Raw genomic sequence first — 23,430 nt, forward strand, 5'->3', positions numbered from 1 at the left:
TTCTTAAAACTTTTATTTGATGTAGAACATTATCTGGAGGTTTTTAAAACTCTTATGTGAAGGTTCTTAAAACTCTTAGTTAAGTAGAACTTTATGTGGAGGTTCTTAAAACCTTTATTTGGTGACAATCATTGTTCCAGATCCCTTTATATTCCTTGGTGGAGGTTCTTAAAAATTCTTAATTGTTGTAAAACATTTTGTAAAGACATTATGAGGAGGTTATTGGAAACCTGTTATCGGTGTAGAACATTGGGTGGAGGTTCTTAAAAATCTCATAGTTCAGAAATCAGAGTCAGAAAAACTTTAATAATTTCGGGCAGGACACTGCAGTTGTCTAATTGATGGCGCTCATTATGTGGAGGCTCTTAGAACCCTTAATTGGTCTAGACCATTATGTCAAAATGTCTGAAATTGTTAACTGGTGTGGAACAGTATGGGTAGGTTTTTAAAAACTTAATGTGGACGTTCATGATAAACCTTTAGCGGTGTAGAACAAAGCACTGGACACAACAGCACTGGAGGTCAACACGCTAATTCTAATAATTCTAATTCTATTACACCAGGTATCAGACGCCCGCGCTGGCTCGCACCACCCACACTGAGGGATGGGGCAGAGGGAGAACACCTGTCACTGACGGATGGCTGTGGCATCACCGTGTGGTACCAAACCTGTGACCACCTGATGACGAGCCAACGCTTGGATGCTCTGCTGCGTCCACCAAATCACAGCTGCACCTCCGGCCTCTCCCAGGGTTTGGTTTTGGGGATTCCTTCAGATCACTCTGAAGCACTGTGAGTCCACCAGTCTCTCTCTCTCTCTCTCTCTCTCTCTCTCTCTCTCTCTCTCTCTCCTCGTTTTTAATAAAGACACTGGTGCCAGACTTTCATTAACTGGGTGCTCGGGGCAAACTGGCCCGCTAAGAAGAGCTGCAGTTCTCCTGTCGCCTCTCAGCGCTGTGAATGGCCAGAAGATCCGGCTGTGGGGAGGAAGGTGGGATTGAGGGGATCCGTTATTGAAAGTCAAACAGGAGACTGGCTATTATTTGAACTCTATAGGGGGGGGGTGTTCTGGACGCTAGCGTTAAAGCTAAACTGCGTCTCGTTCGTCAGATTCGTTTATATTCTCTCACGTCTGATCTCCACTCTTGTGTTTATGGCCGTTATGCAGATGCTGTATCAGGGTTACCTCTCACCCATCAGCCGTGAAACTCACACATTATATGGAGGTTTCTGAAAACCCTTAATTACTGTAGAACATTATGTGTTGAATTGGACTGAACTGGAATGAGTTGTGTTGGAATAGACTGATCTGAACTATACCTGAAATAAACTATATTAAACTCAGTGGTATTGAATTAAGTTGGGCTGAATTAAATTAAATTGGACTCTGCTGGAATGAACTGTGTTGAAATGGTGGGACATTGACAGTGGGGATTTGACTGAATTGAACTGAATTGAACTGAAATGAAATGAACTGAATTGGACTAAAGTGAACTGAATTGGACTAAAGTGAACTGAATTGGACTAAAGTGAACTGAATTGGACTAAAGTGAACTGAACTGGATTGGAGTGAACTGAAGTAAACTGAATTGGACTAAAGTGAACTGAACTGAATTGGACTGAAGTGAAGTAAACTGAATTGGACTGGAGTGAAGTAAACTGAATTGGACTGGAGTGAAGTAAACTGAATTGGACTGGAGTGAAGTAAACTGAATTGGACTGGAGTGAAGTAAACTGAATTGGACTGGAGTGAACTAAACTGGATTGGAGTGAAGTGAACTGGATTGGACTGAGATGAAGTGAACTGAATTGGATTGGAGTGAAGTGAAGTAAACTGGATTGGAGTGAAGTGAAGTAAACTGGATTGGAGTGAAGTGAAGTAAACTGGATTGGAGTGAAGTGAAGTAAACTGGATTGGAGTGAAGTGAAGTAAACTGGATTGGAGTGAAGTGAAGTAAACTGGATTGGAGTGAAGTGAAGTGAACTGGATTGGAGTGAAGTGAAGTGAAGTGAACTGGATTGGAGTGAAGTGAAGTGAAGTGAACTGGATTGGAGTGAAGTGGAGTGGAGTGCAGTGAACTGGATTGGAGTGAAGTGGAGTGGAGTGCAGTGAACTGGATTGGAGTGAAGTGGAGTGGAGTGCAGTGAAGTGAAGTGAACTGGAGTGGAGTGCAGTGAAGTAAAGTGAACTGGATTGGAGTGAAGTAAAGTGAAGTGGATTGCAGTGAAGTGAAGTGAATTGGATTGGAGTGAACTGGACTGGAGTGAAGTGAAGTAAACTGGATTGGAGTGAAGTGAAGTAAACTGGATTGGAGTGAAGGGAACTAAACTGGATTGGAGTGAAGTGAAGTGAAGTGAACTGAATTGGATTGGAGTGAACTGGATTGGAGTGAAGTGAAGTAAACTGGATTGGAGTGAAGTGAAGTGAACTGGATTGGAGTGAAGTGAAGTGAACTGGATTGGAGTGAAGTGAAGTGAACTGGATTGGAGTGAAGTGAAGTGAAGTGAACTGGATTGGAGTGAAGTGAAGTGAAGTGGAGTGGAGTGGAGTGGAGTGGAGTGAAGTGAAGTGAAGTGCAGTGAACTGGATTGGAGTGCAGTGAAGTAAAGTGAACTGGATTGGATTGCAGTGAAGTGAAGTGGATTGCAGTGAAGTGGATTGCAGTGAAGTGGATTGCAGTGCAGTGAAGTGAAGTGGATTGCAGTGCAGTGGATTGCAGTGCAGTGGATTGCAGTGCAGTGGATTGGAGTGCAGTGCAGTGAACTGGATTGGAGTGCAGTGAACTGGATTGGAGTGCAGTGAACTGGATTGGAGTGCAGTGAAGTGGATTGGAGTGCAGTGAAGTGGATTGGAGTGCAGTGAAGTGGATTGGAGTGCAGTGCAGTGAAGTGGATTGGAGTGCAGTGAAGTGAAGTGAAGTGAAGAGGATTGGAGTGCAGTGAAGTGAAGTGAAGTGAAGAGGATTGGAGTGCAGTGAAGTGAAGAGGATTGGAGTGCAGTGAAGTGAAGTGGATTGGAGTGCAGTGGACTGGACTGGACTGAACTGAACAAAGTTGACTCAGTTGAAATGAACTGTATTAAACTCTGTGGTATTGAATTCTTTTGTACTGAATTAAATGTAATTGAACCGAATTGAACTGAACCGAATTTGATTAAACTGAACTGAATTGAATTGAAATATATTAATTGAATGAAGCGTGTTGAAATGGATGGAACTGGCTGACTGAACTAGACTGAATCGAGTTGAACTGGAGTAAATACACCTGTATTGTTCACTCAGGACAGGTGAACTGTGATTCAGTGGCTATGCGGTTCTCATGGTGGTGGGACTCTGGTTTGCGCTGGTCTGGTCAGTTGCGTGTCAGTGTCACACAGGTGCAGTTTCAGAGTGTGTGGAATTCCAGATCTGGATGGCTGTTGATGAGTGGCGGGCGGGGCAGCGGGCGGGGCAGCGGGCGGGTAGGCCGGAGCACAGATGGCATTGATGGGGTGGGATTGACTCAGCAGAAATGGTGCGAGAGAAAATCATCCCTGAATAAAACACTACAAGAAAAACCGTCTTTGTGTTTCGGGTTCTGCTTCGTTATTTCTCGGGCCTCGTTGTGTTGTGGAGGGTGTGGGGGTGGTGGGATGGTGGGTTGGGGTGGGGGGGCGTGTCCAGGGGAAACAGGAGGGCAGGAGAGTTAATTATTTCCGTCTCGAGCCCCAAAAAAAGCCCCCTTTGCTCTGGTCTGGACTCACACAGATTGGCTGGAACATTTGCATGAGGATTTGAAAGGCTTTAGCGGAGTGTTTGCCGTGTCTGCAGCTGCATGTGTGTTTGAACAGCCTCTCTGTAATGAAGGAGGGGCGAGAGACAGGTGGAGAGAATGGGAGAGATGGAGAGAGAGAGGGAGCGCTAGAGGGAGGGAAAACAGGAGCTTTCCCTGATCGGCCCTACTGGGACAGGAAGACCCCAGGTGGTGTAGTTGTGTGTGTGTGTGTGTGTGTGTGTGTGTGTGTGTGTGTGTTTGTGTGTGTGTGTGTATTTATCCCTTTATGGGCATATCGCCCTTTTTGAGGTTCCATGAACATTCTAAAAAGTATCCTCTGTAATAGAACTGTGGTTCTAGCTAAAGAACCCTTGAAGAGCCCATTTTTAAGGGTGTAGGAAAAGTAAATGAGTTTCTTTACTAAAGGTAATTGTTTTATCTAGAACCATGAGAACACACAGTGTTTACGGGGTTAAAGCATTCTTCAGATTGGGGAATGAACTTTAGCTGTTTTGTATAGTCAAATAACCCATTTTTAGTACTACATAGAACCCTTCTTGCAAGTACAGTAGCACCAGATTTACTCTTAGTACAGGTGGCACAACTGTCTAAGTGTTTGCTAAGGGGGTTGCAGCTTTTTCCCGGTGATGCCACAGCCATCCGTCAGTGATCAGGAGTTGCAGAGAGCTCTGTCTGGATGGGTAGGACAGTGCTCCATTTATATCACTCTATATAACATTAGAATAAACCCAAATAAACAAAGTCAGTGGTCAGTGAGAGTGTCTACCTGTAAATAACTCTATATAACATTAGAATAAACCCAAATAAACAAAGTCAGTGGTCAGTGAGAGCGTCTACCTGTAATTAACTCTATATAACATTAGAATAAACGCAAATAAACAAAGTCAGTGGTCAGTGAGAGCGTCTACCTGTAATTAACTCTATATAACATTAGAATAAACCCAAATAAACATAGTCAGTGGTCAGTGAGAGTGTCTACCTGTAATTACCTCTATATAACATTAGAATGAGCATAGTCAGTGGTCAGTAAGAGCGTCTGTAATTAACTCTATATAACATTAGAATAAACCCAATCACATAAAGTCAGTGGTCAGTGGTCAGAATGAGCTGTTGGTCAGTTACATTACTGATATGTTGGTTAGTGGAGCACAGGTTTTGGGTGATCTTCTCTGTGAACTCCAGACACTGTACTTTTAATAATAGCGTGACTGTTTATTTATTTCACTCTTTGTAAATCCAGCTCTAAGTAAAATGAGTTAAACAGGGTTCTTCGATTCGTATAAACACATTCATCATTATATATATATTATTATTATAACATTTTTATTGTATTTGAAGTATTAAAGGCAGTGTAATTAATGTAAAGGCACCTAAATGCATTCTATTTTTAGCCAGTCGCTTAAAGTATTCAGTATATAAACAGAACCTATAACAGAGGACTTGTTTACGTGTCATTTGAACGGGGGTGCTCAAGCATATGGATGACTCTGTATGTAGTCGCTGTCACTCAGAAACCTCATATCTCCAGAACAGTAGTTTTACAGGAGGAGGAAAAACCTTCTGAACCTTGAATAGAAGAGTCATTTTGAAGCATTCCTATTGGCCCGTTCATCATAAAATTCTAAAATATGGTAAAGAACAGCTGCCAGATTCACATTATGGAGAAAAGTGAATATATATATATATATATATATATATATATATATATATATATATATATATATATATATATATATATATATATATAATGTGTGTGTGTGTTAGTGTTTTGCAAAAGATTCAGCACCCCTGGTGAAACTCATGTATTGTTGATGATGAGTATTAATTAATTTACTGATTTTAACAGATTGCAAAAAAAAATTAAATCTGCTCTGTGAATAAAGTTTAAGGCATGTTTTCATTCAATTTTAAAATTTATCTCCACTTATTGAAGGTGCTGATGTCATTTTCACATTGTGTAACAAATTTCGCGATGAATGGACCTATAGAAATGCTCCAGAATGGAATGGAAATACATATAAAATAGAAAATATTTTTCCATTTGTCATTTTTCCATTGAAAGTTCTGTAAATAACTAATAAAGTGCAGAAAGGGAGAGTTTGAGCTCGTTTTCTGTCGAGGATTTCTTCTCTATTTACACTCAGAACATCAACAGCATGCGTCAGTTAACCCCTTAACGCAGCGAGGCTTCTCACACACTGAGGTGTGTTACTCAGTATCTACTGGGGCTTCTGTACAGACTGCTGGGGCTCTTCCCTGGTAGTACAAGTTTGTAGTACCGCTTTCGGCCCGCCGTGGGAAATAGGCTGTATAAACAGGGCTTAAACAGGGGTGCACACACTTTTGCACACACATGCAGAGCTAGCATTTGAGTACTGTAGCAGCCTGGTAGCGGATGCGTGATTTCTGCCCATCGGTGTCTCAGTAGCTGCAGCAGAATCACTCTTTAATAGCAGTCGTGTGCGAAGGGTGGTGCACCCCTGTCCGAATTACGTAGTGACGAAGTTTACATTTTGACATTTCAGACAGATTAAAGACACAATATTCATTTATTTACAGAATTGATCACGTAATCATCAATCATCAACCAATCAAATATCACATGTTTAATGTGTCTTTACTTTTGCACGTTTTTTAAAAACAGTAGGGATGTGTTAAAATGAGCAGAGTGAGTCTCTGGAGAGGATGTGATATATTTACACTTACAACGTCAACTATACAGTCCGTCCAGGGGTGTCCAAACTTTTGAACACCGTGGTGTATTTATATAAGAACAGAAACCACAGTGCTAATGATAGCTGTAGCATCTAGCTGTGGGCCTACAGAAGGGATATGAAACACCCCACAAAGGCAAGAATACACACCCGTGTGTGTGTGTGTGTGTGTGTGTGTTTGCTGAACCCCCAGGACCCCACGGTGAAAAGGTTCTGCCCCAATGTCAGCAGAAGCAGCGGAAGCTTGTCTGAGTGTCTGAATGGAGACAAAAGGACAGTGGACACACATCTATCCCTTTGTCCTTTGACCTCATTGCCCTCTCGAGTCTCCAGTCCAGCAGCCTTTGATTAGCCTTGTGGTTACCGCTGACACCCCCCCCTTACACCCCCCCCCCCCCCAACACCACCTTCTCCACCCGCCGCCGCCACCACTACCACCATCCCCGGCCTGCACTTGGCCACCGCTGACCCCTCCTTCCGGACATGGGCGAGAGGGAGGGAAAGTGGACATTTTTGAATGTGAGTTTGGGGGGAAAAGGGACGGCGTGCACCTTGACCCGTCTAGACGTTTCCTCCGTATCCGTTAGTTACCAAGCAGCCGGAGTGAACTCTGACCTTTTAATGTACTTAATGTATTTTTTAGGGGGGATTTTATTTTAATTTGATTTGATGCGTCACTTTTAGTTTACGTAAAAAGAACTTTACGTAAAAACAGATGCTTTACATTTTTTCCCTTTCCGAGAAGTGTAACCTAGACAAAATTACAGATTTTAATTTTAGAACAAAATTAAATGTTAGTTTTAGTCTAGAATTATTTTTAAATTTTTTAAAGCAGTTTTATTTTTTGGGGGAACAAAATGGAAAATATGCGAATTTCTCAAATTTTCTCTTGGAACTGGGATCCTGGCGAGCCGTCTTCAGTTCAGGTTTTTCTGTAAGTACTGTTTTGGTTCTAATCTGTCTGTTTTTGTTGTTGTTTTTTTATTACATCAGCAGTTGTTTTAGTGCTGTTTTTAAAGCTTCCATTTTCTGTAAAATCAGAGATCAGCATTTTTAAAGCAACGTCAGCAGCAGGGTCTCATAAAGATAAAGCTCTCAGTGAAAGAAATTCAAAATTAAAAAACATAAATAAGCCTTAAACTGATTCATTTCTAATTTACACTTTAATTTTAACCCTATAAAAACTGCAGCCTAATCAGTCTGGCCTTTACCTGAAGACTCGTTCTTGTGCAGCAACTTCCACCAGTTATTCAGCATCTGCTCTTAAACCAGAGTGTTCTGCAGTGTTGAGAGTGAAACTGAACTTGGGCCGGGTTTCCTGGACTAAGATTAGGGCTACACTGGGTTCCGTACAGGACTTAAAAGGAGCTTATTTTGGAGCTGGATTTTTAAAAGGTTCTCAGACGTCTACAGAATTTTCTCACTGTACATGAAGAACCTTTAAACCAGGCTAGGAAGCAGTTTAAGAATTCGAATGGTTCAATTCAAGACAATATTATTAAAGAACCCTTGAAGAACCTTTGATTTTTTAATGTGTAAGCCAAGACTAAATAGATAAATAGAAGGTTGATTCGACATTAGCCACTGATTCGTTAAACAAAACGTAAGGTTTAATCGTGGAGTTAAAGAAATTATAATTTTTTACAAAAATGATAAAAATAAAGTTTGATTCCTCAACACTGCTAAAACTCCCAGAAACCATTGACGCGTGCAAATGGAACTTCTAAATTCTAAGCTTTATTTATTATTTTTTTTACAATTTTTGGATTTTTGGTCCTCGGCCCACCACAATCGTTGCACTTTATGCCTTCCAAGGGTCCTAAATACTACTGAAAAATGAGTTATTTGCCTCGTAACTGGACAGGAACCCTTTTGGTGCTATATAGAAACATTTACACCTGTTCTAAATACAACATCCACTAAACTTCTCCATCAGTGTGAAGAACCCTCTAATCTGAGTTGCAGTTTTTCTAAAGAACCCTTGAAGATTCCATATATTTAGAGGTGTAAACCTCGACGTAGTAGAATTCCTCGTGTTGATTGACCATTAGAACTGCAAAACCAGGCCTAATCCATGACCAGGAAATCCCGTCTTTGGAATTGATGGTGAGAACAATGTGGAACCCTTTTTGGTGCTAAAGTGTTCTATATAGGTCAGTCTACAAAAGACTTTCCACCAGTGTGAAGAACCACTGAAGCGTCCAACTGGTTCTTTGAGGTGTCACGGTTCTTAATCGGACCTGATAGTCTGATACAGCGTTGGCGTGGCAGGTGAAGGGGCTCGGGTTTCTTTCGGAACCTCTGCGGAAACGTCTAGAACATGGTTGAGTTTTGTGAAAACGGGAGGCGAGGACACTCTGTTTCGCCTGGTTAACAATCACAGACCTGTTTTTTTTTTTTTTTTTTTTTTTTATCACTGAAAGTACACGGAGTACCCTCGGCTTCTGATGGACGCCTCCTCCACCCATGCCGTTTTCACGCGGAGGTGTTTCCCCTCGGCTTTGGGATCTGTTCGAGTTGCGCGTTGTGCCAGTCATAATTCCGGACAGATTTGGATACCCGACCTCAGATCAGCCCAAAATCCAGCAGCCCGTGTGTGCATGTGTGTGTGTGTGCTGGTGGGTTGGGGTGGGATGGTGAGGTGGGAGGGGGGGGCTTTTAGATTTCGCTCTGTATGGCTGCTCCAGACCCGCCCTCCAACCAGCCATTCACAGCCAAGAAAATGGCAGCCGCAGTGAAGCGCCACAGAAACACTCCTGCTCCACCCACCCCTCCATTTCCCCCATTTCACTCTTCTACCCCTCCACCCCGTCCACCATCACCCCCCTCCCCACCCCGCCGCCTTCCACCAGCCTTCCCCTCGCTCCCATTCCCATTCCGCCACCTTGGTAGCAGCAGAGATCACATCTGTGTGGTCTGAGCCCCCAAAAAGGCCCGAAATGCGAGAATTGGTTCAGTCAAGGTTGGCGATACGACTTCCTGACTTCGCCGGGATTTTGTGGGATTTGAGTTTGTTAGGACGGTCGTCTGAAAGCTCTGAGCTGCTCGAAACTTCTCAAATCTTCAGATTACTGCAGAGATCATGTTTTGCCCTTTTGCTTGCTTGAGCTTTTGATTCGTGTCACATCAAATTTTGATTAATTGAGGCACTGTCGCCATCAATCTGGGCGGGGTACGTAAAAAGAGACCTGTACCGTGCTGAAAAGGGTATTATTTTACGGCTTACACATGAAACCATCTACAAACCATCTACTAAACGTTTTCCCCAAGGTGAAGAACCCTTTAAATAGGGCAGATGGTTCTTTGAGTTGTCTCGATTCTGTATAGCTCCAACATCTTTGCTATAGAATCCGTGAAGAACCCTTTTCTTCAGGAGTGTACGGAGTCATAAGACGTCCCTATTTAGCGTTTTGCTGTTTACTGATTGCGGAGGTCAATCCTCTGCTTCATATCTAATCACATCCAATTGACCTTTCGCCATCCGCCGATTATAGAGGTCAAACTCCAAATTCTGCTCAATACGTGACCATGGCTGAGCAGGACGGCCACACCGTCCCCTATACGACTGCATTCGAGAGACGTTCGTTACCGGACTGGGCTACGCCACTCAGAATGGATATGTTGATGTAGATGTTCTTCTCTAAACCACTAACCCCCCCCCCCTCCCACCCCCACCTCCCTGCCCCCAACCGGTGTAACTGGTAAAAGTGAGTGACAGCTGAGCTCCAGAAATCTTCACCGGGACTTTGGTTGGTGTGCTTGTGCGTGGGAGAAGCTTGGCATGGGAAATGCATCATCAAATTCTGTTAGCGTCAAAAACAATCCCAGTGGTGCTGTAAACACTGAATCTGTGTCAAATGCTGGACCAGATGCTTCCAGACGTCCGTGAGGGCAAAGCGTGGAAACGGGTGCAGGGGTTGGACGAGCACATGGGTTTACAGCGCAGGTTTTTGGACTAGATCGTTTGGGGTTTCCTTTCCGTTGGTTCAGACCATCGGCCTGCAGTTTGACCCTGCGGGGCTGAACCTGGTCTGGGTTGGGTGGCGAGATCCGGTTGGTGACCTTATTGAACAAAACCAAGGAGCTGCCTTGACTGGACACTGACGTTTGGTTCAGTTCAGTTCATTTAAGATGAATACAAAAAAAGAAATTGGCTCCAAGCAAAAAAAGGTTCTTTTTAAGAACCATTTAAGCAAAAAAGGTTCTAGACAGTATCAGAAATGGTTATTTTGGCTTGTAACACTAGTGGAACAGTTTTGGTCCTGTATATGTGAAGGTTCTTTAACCAATCAAGTGCTTTATGTACTATTGCTACACACTACTGCTTGCATTCTCAGGAACATTTAAGCATCCAAATGACACTTCAGAGTCACAGAAGTTCTGTTCTGAATAGAACCATTGCTGGAGGACCATTAAAGAACCTTCTGAAGGTTCTTCAGTGTTCATGCTTCTATATAAAACAACCACTGCTTTTACTAAAGAACTCTTGATTTTTAATGTGGAACTTTTTTGGGGAAACATCAGCCCTGTCCAATCCACACGGTCAACACACTGACCTTAAGAAGCTTGGGGTCTGCAGGGTCTGCAGTGTGATGAAAGAACGTCCAGCATTTTGGTGTTATGAAATCGGGCTTGTCTTTAACTCTCGCTGTGGTTCTAGCGAATAATTGACAGATATCATTAAAATAGGAACTGAAACCTAGGGCTGGGCGATACAATAAAAATACTATATCACAATATTTAACGACTTTTTTTCTGTGATACACGATATATATCACCATACATGTAAAAATCACAGAGTAAAACCATCAGTAGCGACAGATTTTTATAAACTACTATTTCAGAACATTGCAACATCTGCTGCTCTTCATCTAATGAACCCCTCAGTCTAATTACACAGTTAGTAATGAACGCTGCAGCTGATCAGTGTTTATTAAGCACTAACAGTAAAGTATATCGTCATCACGATAACTAAATTTATCACAATACGGTAAAATATCGTCATATCGCCCAGCTCTACTGAAACCCATATTCGAGCCAGGCCTTCAGACGTATACATTTTTGCATTTATTTTATTTTATTTTATTTTATTTTATTTGCCAGAACGTACTGGACTAGAGGCTGACGCGGAGCACCGGGTTCTAGACCTTCCTAATCGTTCCATGTCTTTTTTTAATGAAATTCTGAAATGTGTTTCTGGGCCTGTGGAACACTGGTAGAACTGTGTGATTCAGCCAGGAGACCAGCCTCTAAATGCAGTGTGTGCTCCCACCCAACCCGGTTAAAGTCAGGGCGGGGATCGGGATTAAGGTTAGTTTTAAGTTCTAAGATAAGATCACACTCTGGGGTTCTTCAAGGGTGCCTAGTAAAGGAGCCACGATGACTCAGACGGCGATAAGCTGGACGATACGACCTCAAATCAGATTCACGATTAATTAACCATTCATCTCGATTCTGATGGATGAGCCATTTTTATTTTATTGATCGACGGACGCGGAATTCGTCTTGGGTAAAAGCTGCTGGAGCTGTTCTGATGGAGTTCTCCTCCATGTTGCTCCACGTTCTAGACTGGACGGGGCGGAGTCATGTGACGACACACTCCGCAGCACATGAACATGCGTTACTTTTTGATGAATTGCCCAGCTCTGCCTTTAACAGGTTAACAGGTTCCTTAAAGAGGTTAAAGGAACCTTTTATAACCTGGTCTGAATAGAACCTTTAAAATAGGTTCTGTGTAGCAGAAAAGAGACCATTGTTACGCCATAGAACCTTTTTATATGAATCGTTTTTCTTACTATAAAAAAAAACGTTCTTCAAGGTTCCTTAGTAAAGACTGTGGTTCTATTTAGATCCAAAGTTCTAAATAGAACTCATATGGACACTTAAATGAGTCTTAGCCTAGTTAACTCTCTTTACGATTCTTCATAGTGCCAAATGGGGGTTCCACTACTGTTACAAGTCAAAGAACCCTTTTCTAAGGACTAGGTAGAACCCTTTGCATAGACGGTGACTCATGCATCCTCAAAATAGGAGCTTCTTCAAGGGTTCTTTAGTACAGAACCGCTTGTAAATGGAATTATGACGACTCAAAGAAACATCTGAATCTTTGCCTGGTTCAAAGGTTCTTCATATACCAGGAACCCTCTTATTTATCGTTGTTGTTAAAAATGGTTCCAAATGGCACCAAGAAAAGGGGTTAAAGAACCTATTGCTTGGTGCTACATTTAAAAACTGCTGTCAAAACGAAACATTTCCTGCTCTGGATCCAATTAAACAGGATTATTTAACCTGTAACACAAGAACCTTGTAGTGTTCCTGTATTACGCTTTTAAAGAACCCTATTCGGTTCTACGTAGAACCCTTTTGAGTAGACTGGCCCAAAAAATTTATTCTTGATTAAATGTACTTTCTCATTCTACTCGCTAGGTTGGATCGTACACCCTCAAATCAGGGTTTTACAAAGGGTTCATCAGCAAAAGTACCGGTTCTGCCTAGAACCATGAATCATCCGAATGCTTAAATTCTTAACTGCTTATGAAGAACCTTTTATAAATGGTTCTGCGCAGCGCTACAGTGATATTAAGTGTTTATAAACACCAGGCCACAGTAAACACAGCGTAACTGCGACCCATGTCGGAGTTCTGTCCGTGTTCTAGTGTCCGTTTGTCTGGTTCAGGGTGGAGTCGGGCCCCGTCCAGCTCCTGCAAGTGGCACGGCCTCCAAAAAGACACAAAATGGCCGCCTCTGACTCGCCCTGACTCGGCGAACTGTTGCTTCGGCCCTAGATCTGCCCTTCCCCTCGTTTTCTGTCCAACAAAGTGTGTGTGTGTGTGTGTGTGTGTGTGTGTGTCTGTCAGGTTTTGTTCCACGGAGCGCATGTGACCCTCCCGGCTTCACTCGCGCGTGACGGCATGTCGGTGTGATCCAAAATGGAGGTTGTGGAGAGGGCCGGGCCCCGACTCGCTCAATTCAGACCAGAGCTCTCTCTCTCTCTCTCTCTCTTTCTCTGTGTCTCTGTCTATGTCTCTCTATCTATCTCTCTCTCTCTCTGTCTATCTCTGTCTGTTTACATTGGAAATGAGTTATCTCATTGACGCTGTGTGTCTGTGTGTCTGTGTGTCTGTGTGTCTGTGTGTGTGTGTGTGTGTGTGTGTGTGTGTCCAGTGCCGCAGACCGCGTGAAGGAGTGTGAAGATGATGTGACAGCATGGCGTTCACGTCGAGCTTTGATGAAACACACAGTGGCGTGAAGGTAAACGGGAAAAGCCCACATTTCTCCCGCAGGTTTCCTCCCTTTCTAAACGTCCCCGTGACATCATCAGCGAGCTGTCCTCATGTCCCCTGCAGTCGGGAGCGGCGTGGATATGGAATAAATAGAAAATAAAATCAGCTCAAAGCTCAAAGCTTTCATCCATCATGGGCTACAGCCAGGATTCCCTAATATTCTGTCTTGGGCCTAAAGTGCGACACTGGTGCTGCTCGAAAACCCAGGAATACTCAATAATTAATAAACGAAATAAAGTAAATGACAGATTTCTGTGAAACACATTACGCTACAAACATCCTGTTTATTATTTATTTTAAAATGAAAAATAATAAATATTAAAATCAGTGTTCTTAAAGGGTTCCTTTATAAACCTTGACAACTAAAAGAACCGACTTACTTAATAGTTAAAGCATTCTTCACACACTAGGAAAACCTCTTATTGATTCATTTCTGAAAAATGATTCTAGATTTGGATCAAAAATGCCGTTCGCTGTTACGAGACGAAGAATCTTTTTTATTACTTATTTTTTTGAACCTTCGGTGTGGGTTGGCGAACCACGAGCCAAAAATATGAAATAATAAAGTAACAAACATACAAAAATGTGATTTTCTAAAATACTTAAAAATTCTAAAAACTTTTATTCTGATCATTAAAAATACATCGTCTATCAGCACTGGATAAAAGTGCTTAATTATGCTGAAAAAATAGATAATTAATGAATGTTTCTTTTCCTCAACGTAGATTATTATGGCGTATTTGTTTCATATCTGAAAAGTTAGGATAAACATTGCAAACATCTCCAAAATGTCAAACTTCTGAACTTTAATGGAAGTCAATGGAAAAAGATTTGATTCCAAGTCATTTTGGAGCGTTTCTATTGGTCCGTTCCTCATAACATTCTGGAACAGTGTAAAGAACAACTGACTGACTCACTTTAAATGAAAAAATAAAAAATTCAAGGTATTTGCTGGACAGCGACGTCATTATCAGCCCTGTTTTAGACTCGAAACATAAAAGGCTCTGTTTCGGACTGAAGAGGGTTTCCTTGACCCTATGTAGGGCCACCTATAAGTGAGTTTCCTCGTATATGATACTATACTATTAACCAAAAAGTACAAAATTAAAAAATAAATCTTTAAAGCTGTGCAGAACCATTGCCTTCCCTGAAGAACCTTATTCCCAAGTTCTTTCAGCTTTCTTTAAATCACAGGATGAAGAATACGCCTCTTTATATACGGCATCCTCTTTATCCCAACTGTCTTTCATATGCAAATGCAGTGAACTCAGATTTTAGACGTCCATCAAAGTCACTAATTTCGCAGATGTTGGTAAATGTTCTACTTCTATAATTAAAATTCGCACTTTTTTAATTGTACTCCCACCGACCAGGAGTCGAAACTGATTACATGTCCGAATGTTGGACACTAGAAGGTCAGAAGTCGGCCGCTTCTCCCGAATCCCTGACAGGAACCAGGCTGGAAAGGTCAGACTCTCAGCGCACGCCGATTCCTCATAATCCCAATTAGGTTCCGTTAATAATGGCCCTGCGAGTCGGCACAGTTCCTCGAACTTCGCGAGGCCGAGATTAAAGCCTGTAATGCCGTAATGCCGTGACCGGTCAATCAGACGGTGGGCCGTCTTCGCCCCTCCAGTCTTCAGGTTTAGCTGTACGTCGGCTCTGTTGTACACGTTTACTTTCATCCTCATGAAAAGCTAAAGCGGAGCTAAATTTTTGATTGGGCTAGACAAGCTCCAGAGACTGCCTTCCCTAAAAGTTGGGTGAACCTTGAACAGAGCTCTCGTAAATATGAGATGTTGTTTTTTTTTTTTTATTCCTTTCATCCCAAATGATCCGTCTGAAAGGCCTTTAACAGGGTTTGGGGTTGGCAAAATAAAACATGCACCTAGCTGCATTATTTTAGCCCTGTTTGAGCGCCGTACAGGGTGAGGAGGTACGGACGGCAGGCTCCACTTGATGTAGTTAATCAGCACCTCTCTCTCTCTCTCTATCTCTCTCTCTCCTGGGCGTGTCTCATATATTATGCTCGGGCTAAAAATCCTGATCCTGTAATAATGAAAAGGAGAGACATTGACTGTGTACGGTGGGGTCTGTAGGGTTGGAGGGATGGGGTGTGAGGGTCAATATAAATGTTTTCTCTGTGATCTGTGAGGCAGAATGCTAAGCAGGTGTGCGTGAACGTTGGGTTTGAGGTGTTTTGTCAGTGTGCTAATGCTAATAACTCTTCACATAGACACACATCAGCAGTTCTTCAGTTCTTCAAGGGTTCCCAGGTAGAGGATACATAGAACCACGACAGCTAACGCACTGCATTTAAGGGTTCGAGGGTTCTTCATTTACGAGAGATTGTAGATTAATCATTGGTTCACTGTGGCTCCACAGTTAGTCTGTCAGCACTGGACTAGAGCGCTCGATTATGATTAGAAATTAAATTATTAGAAATTAATGATTAGAAATTAAATTATAGGTTATTTTCATCATATTTTGTATTATTTCTTTTTTTATATCTAAAACATTATTAGAAATATTATAATTAAATGAAAAGAAACTTTCATCAGGCAAGAAAACATATTTTAAAACTTACGACCTTCTAAACTTTCAACTTCTCAATGTAAAAAGATCTCAGTCCAGTTCATTTTGGAGCATTTCTATTGGTCCGTTCATCATGAAATTCTAAAACCGTGTAAAGAACGCCTGCCAGATTCACGTATATGCTCAAATGGAGATACAGGGTTTTTGCGTGACATTGTTTTTACATTTTTCAGGCTGTAAAGTCCAATAAATGCTGTAGCTGTAAAAATCCATAGACAACAACAGTAAAAATGAAATTGTTGTAGCCCTCAGTGGCAAAAAACTCTTAAAATAAAGGGGGGTTTAAATATTTTTGGAGCAATTCCATAGAAGAACCACTTTTTATTTCATAAACAATCATATATGTATTTGTGTGAGTGAATATGAAGAACATTTTAGACCTTTTAAAAGGTCCTCGATTCTCTACAGAACCAAGCGTGGTTCTCTTGTGGTTCTTTTATGGCCTTGCACCTTCCTCTTTCAGAGTGTAGATGTCGAGGGAGGCAGATTTTGGGCGTTTTCTATGGGATTGAATGGAGACGCACACTAATGACCCTCCTCTTCAAAGCACTTCTGGGCCTTTTTGAAGTTTTCCTACCTGTTTGATTCGGCATGGTGACCAAACACTGACCAGGAAACAATCAAAGTAGCTCCTTTACGAGTTACTATAGTTGTGTGTGTGTGTGTGTGTGTGTGTGTGTGTGTGTGTGTGTGGACAAGAAGGATCCTTCTCCACAATGCATCTGCTTCCCTTTGTCCACTCCACCGAGTAGACTTCTTAGGCTTCTAAAGTCTCATACATGGGAGATCAAGAGTTACCAAGGTGCTCAGCAGATAGTCAGACTGACACACACATACACAAACACACACACACTCTCATTTCCTTTGGCTGTCGGAGTCCTGCTGGGGTTTCGGTGGAGGTCACTGACACTACCACTGGAGCTTTTCCCCCTAATGAAAAAGCAGCTCCCCCATAGTGTGTGTGTGTGTGTGTGTGTGTGTGAGTGAATTTGTGTGTTTTATTTGTCCCAATATCCATGTATGCATTTCTGCTGGGAGGCAGTAGCTTGTTGACTTGTCCGTCACGTCTCCCAGCTACAGAGAGCAGGAAGGAAAAACAAGCCGCAGATTCGTCTGGAGGTAGAGGACCTGTTTGAGAGCGGTGATGTCGGGGCCCTGAGAGGAGAACCTGCTGGAGGGCCAGTCGAAAGTGTAGGAAAGTCCACCTGTTGGGGTGAGGGTCACTCAATTTTTTTGACTGTTTTCCACAGTGTTCAATAACAGAAGACGTCTAAACTGTGGAGTAGCTTACGTTAGGTAGCGAACCCAGGCTGTAGGTCTGAGGTAGATCTTCTCGAGGAATCGCCCGGGATGCTTTTCCAACAGCCCTAAAGAAGAGACAGGAATGCTGAGCATTTGTAGATTCCTCTTAGCCACTTATGTGGTGGAACAATTAACGAGTGGCAGAATTAAGGATTCTCTGCGTCTCGATTAACTGCAGATTTCAGTATCAGCAAATAGGGAGTGTCTTAAAAGGTCACATAACCCCTCAAAAGGCCTATAGTCAACCAGAGAAGAGCCCCAGAGGTTTGTACAGAAGTCCCTGTAGATACGGAATAGTGCACATTACTGTGTGATCAGCCCGGGAGTGTGAACGGGTTAACGTTGATATTTTAATTGTCCCTGTTTTTAAAGAGCTACATTAGAAACTGAAACCAGCCCGAAGTTTAGGTTTACACACTAGTGATGCACTTCAGTACATCGCACTGGTTTGTAGGCCAGCACTACAGCTCCATGAGGTGCAGCTAACCGGCTGACTGGTCCTGGAGGTAAAGACTCCATAACGTGGTTTAGCGATTAGGCTACGTTCACACAGCAGCTAAAAGAGGCCCAAAACCAGTCATGATCCGATTTGGATCCGATTGGCAGACTGATACATGGAAATCTGATACATTTCCGCTACGCAAACTTTGACTTTTACGTCAATTCTACGTAAAACGTCATTCCTCATTATTGCCCCACCCTGCTTTGGGTATGCGGGTCCTGTCTTGACTGTGCTGTGCTGTAAAGTTCTAGAAACTCTAAACAGTCAGTGGGTCAAGAAGTTCGGGCCGGTACCACCTCAGATCAGCATCACGATTAATTGAGTATTTACCTCGACTACGATTAATGAAGGGTTATAGAAGCTGCTGGAGCTGCTCAGTTGGCTTTTGGTCCATGTTGCGGACTGAATTAACAAAAATTAAAAATGTGAAAATCTGCATCTGTGTATGATTATGCCGATTAGAGGCTTTGAATGTCAGTTTAGATTCATGGTCAGGTTTTCGCAGACGAGTACTTGCGTATTTAACGGTAGCTTAGCTTCAGAAATTTTACATGAGGAATCTTCAATTCTGTGGTTCTAGGAAACTCCTCTGTGGTCTCTCTTTACCATATTTGACCCCAGAATGGACCCCAACTCTACAACTGCAGGCCGATTTGACCATAGGTGGAACTTTTACGCTGCTGTTCTGTCCAAAACGAGAGACGACTGTTATTAAGGAAGGTTTTGTCACTTTTGTCTAAATGTTGGACCAGAAAGGTGAGAATCTTCTTCCCTTTCCATTCTTCCCAGTCCAGTAGACCAGCTGTGGCATTAACTTGTATTCTAACAAGATTAAAATATATTTGTCCTGAGGATTAGCATGCTTTAGCCGTCCCTCTCTTTCCTTTGCCGGACGGGCCGGTGTATCTGCCGCTGGCTTTTGATCTGCGGTGCGTTCAGGGGCCCTAGCTTTGGGCCTGGCCGTCCCAGGGCCGCTGTGAAATTGGCCTGATGTCATCCCCCCCCATTCTCCTCCGCTCGCATCCCTCGTTTCCGAACCTGGACGGTTGCATTCCGGAGGAAGCGTTTAGGGGGGTTTTGGCAGAATGGCTCAGTAGGAATGTTTTTTTTTTGTGTGTGTGTTGGGGGGGGGGGGGGGGGTCTGTTGGAAGTGGTGGTTGAGAGCTGAGGAGTTTGAGAGTGTACAGATCTTTTATATGGAAAGCAGACAAGTGGAGACTCCACCGACACTTTCCTCCTCTCTTTGGCTTTTCTTTTTTTTGCAGTAACTTGACTTTGATCATGGTGTTTAGAGACGTTTGACAAAGCTGACGTTCAAGAGCTTCAGCACTTCCACTTTCACCTTTTCATTTGCTCGCACAGATGCAGTTCTTTCATTTGCGTTTCCTCAAATGGCTGGACCAGCCGTACGGACTGAGTTTAGATGGAGGGAGTGGAGACACAGTGCTCTGAATAGCGGGATGTTGTCGAAGAACAAGAGTAGACAAGTTGGACATGTCCCCTGAACATCTTCGGAGACTTTGAGAAAGGTTTCCGGCCTGATTTCTTGGGATGAAGGAATCCTGGTAACCCTCAACCTCAAATGTTGGAGAGTTGGTGGAAACTGAAGAAGGTCTTGGAGGTTGCACTGGTCTGCACTGAAATGCTTGGAAGCGACCTGCCACACTTTCATGTTAGGCCTTCAGCAGTGCTTCCCATTCCCTGATCCTGCAGTTGTCCCGTCCTGCATGTTTGATGTTTTCCCAACTCTAACTCAGCTGATCCAACTAACCTTGTCATTATCAAGTCCTTCCTGGGATGGCCTGGATGTCTGGCACAGGCCAGAGGCTTCTCCCAAGTTCGGGATTGGAACCCGTGGCCTAAAGAGCTCCGAATGCAAAGCGCATTCCCTCTTCAACAAGCCATTGATCGGTTGCACAAACTTGTATGTCCCAGAACAGAACAGAGTGCAGCAGATTTACAAATGATGATGGTCCATTTTCGGAGTCTCTGCTTTGTGTGTTCCATGGCCAGAAAGTGTCAAGTAAGTAAGAAATGGAGCCCAGTGAAGGAGTCTTGCCAAAGCGACCATTCTAAAATCCAGGCACGTCCGCCTGTCCCTGCAGAAGAATAGTACTGTAGATATGTTTTCAGAGCTTCCTATACTTGCAGGGTGCCTCGCTGATCAACTACAGAAGACTTGTTCTGAATATTGTCAAATGTAGACTTGTCATGAAGTCTGAGTGTCTGAGAGATTGTCCCGTAAAGGCAAGTATGAACGTCAGGCCGTTCTCTCTGCCCGGTGACCCATTCTCTACCGAGTATCCATGCAGAACTCGGGACATCGACCTGGGACACTTGACGGACATGGAACAAATCATCACTGAAATCGCCTGAAAACCCTGCCTACCTCCACAGTTCTGTTGTGCACTGGAAAGCGGACAGAGGTACTTGACCAAGGCACAGAAGGTTCTGGGTTCCATGCCAAACCCCTTTGCCTGTTAGAAAGAGGCCTCTTGGAGCGAGTGGTCCAGTGGATTAAGGCCCCTATGCCACTTTGATCCGATTGATAAGGATTGCTTGGTTCGAATCCCGGGCTGTTAGGCTTTGCCATCAGCAGCCGGAGTCGGAGAGAGCACAATCAGCCTTGCTTTCTCAGAGGTGGGAGGATGCCACGTCCTCCCCTCATCACTCCTAGTGTGATGTTGGTCAGCACAGGCGTCTGTTAGCTGTTGAATCGGAGCTGGGGAGCCGGGCTTTCCTCAGAGCGCACTGGCTGCCTAGTGATGCTACATCAGCGGCAGTTGGAAAAGAGGCGATGGCTTTTGGGGACATTGCTAGTAATAGGGCGAGTTCCCATGAGTGGGGATTGGGAAGAAATTGGGTAGAAAAATTGAGGCCTGTGTTGTAATCCAGATCTTGGTCAGACCAATGCTTCTAACTGATGTTAGGCCTTTTTCAGGTCCCTGAGACATGTCCGAAGACAGTGTGGATACACCCCTGGTCCACTTGGGTTTACCCCTTGGTCCTACTTTCTGTCTAACGTCCGTTCAGGCGAGATTGGCTTATCGCTGAATAACTTGCACTTGCACTTTGATGGACACCCGATACACAAGTAGAATGACAAGGTTATCGTCCGAAAATCGTTCAAGGTCGCAACCCGTTTTGAGTCCTTCCAGAGCAAGTATTTTGGTAATTTGTGGTAGACAGGTGTTCCGGAAAAGTTAGATGGGGTGTAAGCATGTGTTTGTGTGTGACAGGGCGAGAGAGAAAGAGACAGAAAGAGAGAGGGAGCGAGGGACAGAGAAAAGGGGAGGGTTGGCAACTGTGCTTTGCTGGAAAAGCGAGACACCTGCGACCATGACAGGAGGTTTTGACCTTCATCTGGAGTCTCTCTCTCTCTCTCTCTCTCTCTCTCTCTCTCTCTCTCTCTCTCCCACACACACTTTTTTTTTTTTTTTTTTTTTTTTTTTAAACCTCTAGTTCTATAGACGGGAGTCAGTCAGGCACCTCTGCGCCCGACCATTGGGTGTCATTTCCTCATACAAGGGCTACTATAAAAGAAATGTAGATGAGGCATTGTTAGTGCATGGGAAACTCCGGTTGTCCCGCTTGATTCGTACACTCCCCTCAGCTCCACTGTGGGAGGACAGGTGGTGTATTTCGGACGCATGGCTTTCTCCGAAGTTTGGAGAAGAATCAACACAATCACGAAGCAGACAGACATAGTTTTTACCTGTTGTTGTTTTTATGGGAAATGAGAATTTTTATCCAGCTGTCCAAGGGGCAGAACATCTCCTAGCCTACATCCAGTCAACACTGTCAAATTATAACCTTGTAACCTGTGTTGCTTTTCACCCATTCGAAAGTGGCAGCTGTCCTTTGCATTGAACTTGAACATTTCATAATGAATGAGTTTCCTGCTCCTGTAAAGTTTCCATCTCAGGGATACAAGGATTTCTCCCAACACAGTCAGGTTCCACTGGTTTCACAAGGAAGCTGAATGAATTTATGCATTGTTCCAGACGCTGGATCTTCTGTAAGCGTCTAGATGAACGGGCCGAAGCCCCGGCAGCTGTTCAGCCGTTTGTGTTTGTGTTCTTATGTAAGACCTTTGCGTAATTTGTTTTTTATTGTATATCCATGCAAATAATGACTGGATTACTGACTGTAACGTTTGCACCTGTGGTTGAGAAATAAAGTTCACCTGGAATCAGAAGTCTTTTTCCGTTTTTGGTGTTTCGAGGGTGTTTGAGCTTGGTTGCCCAGGTTTAGGAGGGACGGGTGGAGCTGTACATTGTTTAATTATGAGAGTACCTCCACCATGTGTTGATTTTATTAAATTTTCCACAATATCCAACAAATGTGTAGACCCCAATCAAACGGCACTTTTCTAAGACAGTTTCGAAGATTGTTGTTTTGGTGGGTAATATTTTATGACATCAATCCACACTGAGATGTATTACCACATCGATAGAGTATCCTCACACTTTTTTTTATTTTATACATAATTTGAAATCTCCAGCTGACCTTTATGACTAGTGGAAATTGTCCAGCAATGTTTGTAATGTAAATGTGTTGTGATGTACATTGTTTTTGATGTGGAAATGCAAGGTTTGGTCATGATAGTGAAGGTATACTGTACCAAATCGAAATGTTCTTGTTATGCTGTCATCGCTTGAATGATTATACCCTACACTTTTAAAAATAACAGTGCTACAACAGACTTCAAAGGGTTCTACAAAGAGCTTCACAAAATTCATTCTTTATAAACCAAACTTGGTCCCAGAATCCTCTGTCGCACCATTATAATTATTTGTAACGCTGCATGCAAGTCAAAACAAACACATGGTCAGGTCTGATCTGGCTTGTGCTGCAAATGAACCACTGTAGGAGGGTTTTTACCCTCCTAGTCCTTGGGCAGCATGGTTGGCGTATGCTCAGATGTAGCCACATTTGCATTTGCTGTGATGTTTGAGGTTTCTACAGCTTTTTACATGCATGTGTTATTCCAGGACCAATGACTGAACTGCTTTAGTAAGACCGGAGGACTTTAGTATGAGGTGTGTTTTGCTCGCTGCTCTGGAGGGTTCCTCTGAACCCGTCCCAGTGGAGCTCTGGACAGGACAGTTGGGACTGGGAGGAAGGAAACCCAGATGAACTGGTGTTCTCCAGCAGCTCCATCACCGCCATTGGTCTCACATTGCCACAACTCTCCCCTGATTTGGCAAAGCTTGGTGTGCCTAAACAGAACCGTGACGGATGTGACGTCACATCCGTC

The 23,430-nt window shown here is 43.3% G+C and overlaps 1 long non-coding RNA gene across 1 annotated transcript in view; it reads left to right on the forward strand.

The window, feature by feature from the left end:
- The window catches only part of LOC140562674 (uncharacterized), a 59,402-nt gene that overhangs the window by 28,418 nt on the left and 7,554 nt on the right, over window positions 1-23,430 (forward strand). Inside the window, exons 3-4 of the long non-coding RNA XR_011980167.1 lie at window positions 564-792; window positions 13,653-13,739. This is a non-coding gene — a long non-coding RNA (uncharacterized lncRNA). The remainder of the gene's footprint in view (window positions 1-563; window positions 793-13,652; window positions 13,740-23,430) is intronic.

The sequence above is a fragment of the Salminus brasiliensis genome, chromosome 9 (genome assembly GCF_030463535.1).
Source record: "Salminus brasiliensis chromosome 9, fSalBra1.hap2, whole genome shotgun sequence".
Taxonomy (NCBI): domain Eukaryota; kingdom Metazoa; phylum Chordata; class Actinopteri; order Characiformes; family Bryconidae; genus Salminus; species Salminus brasiliensis.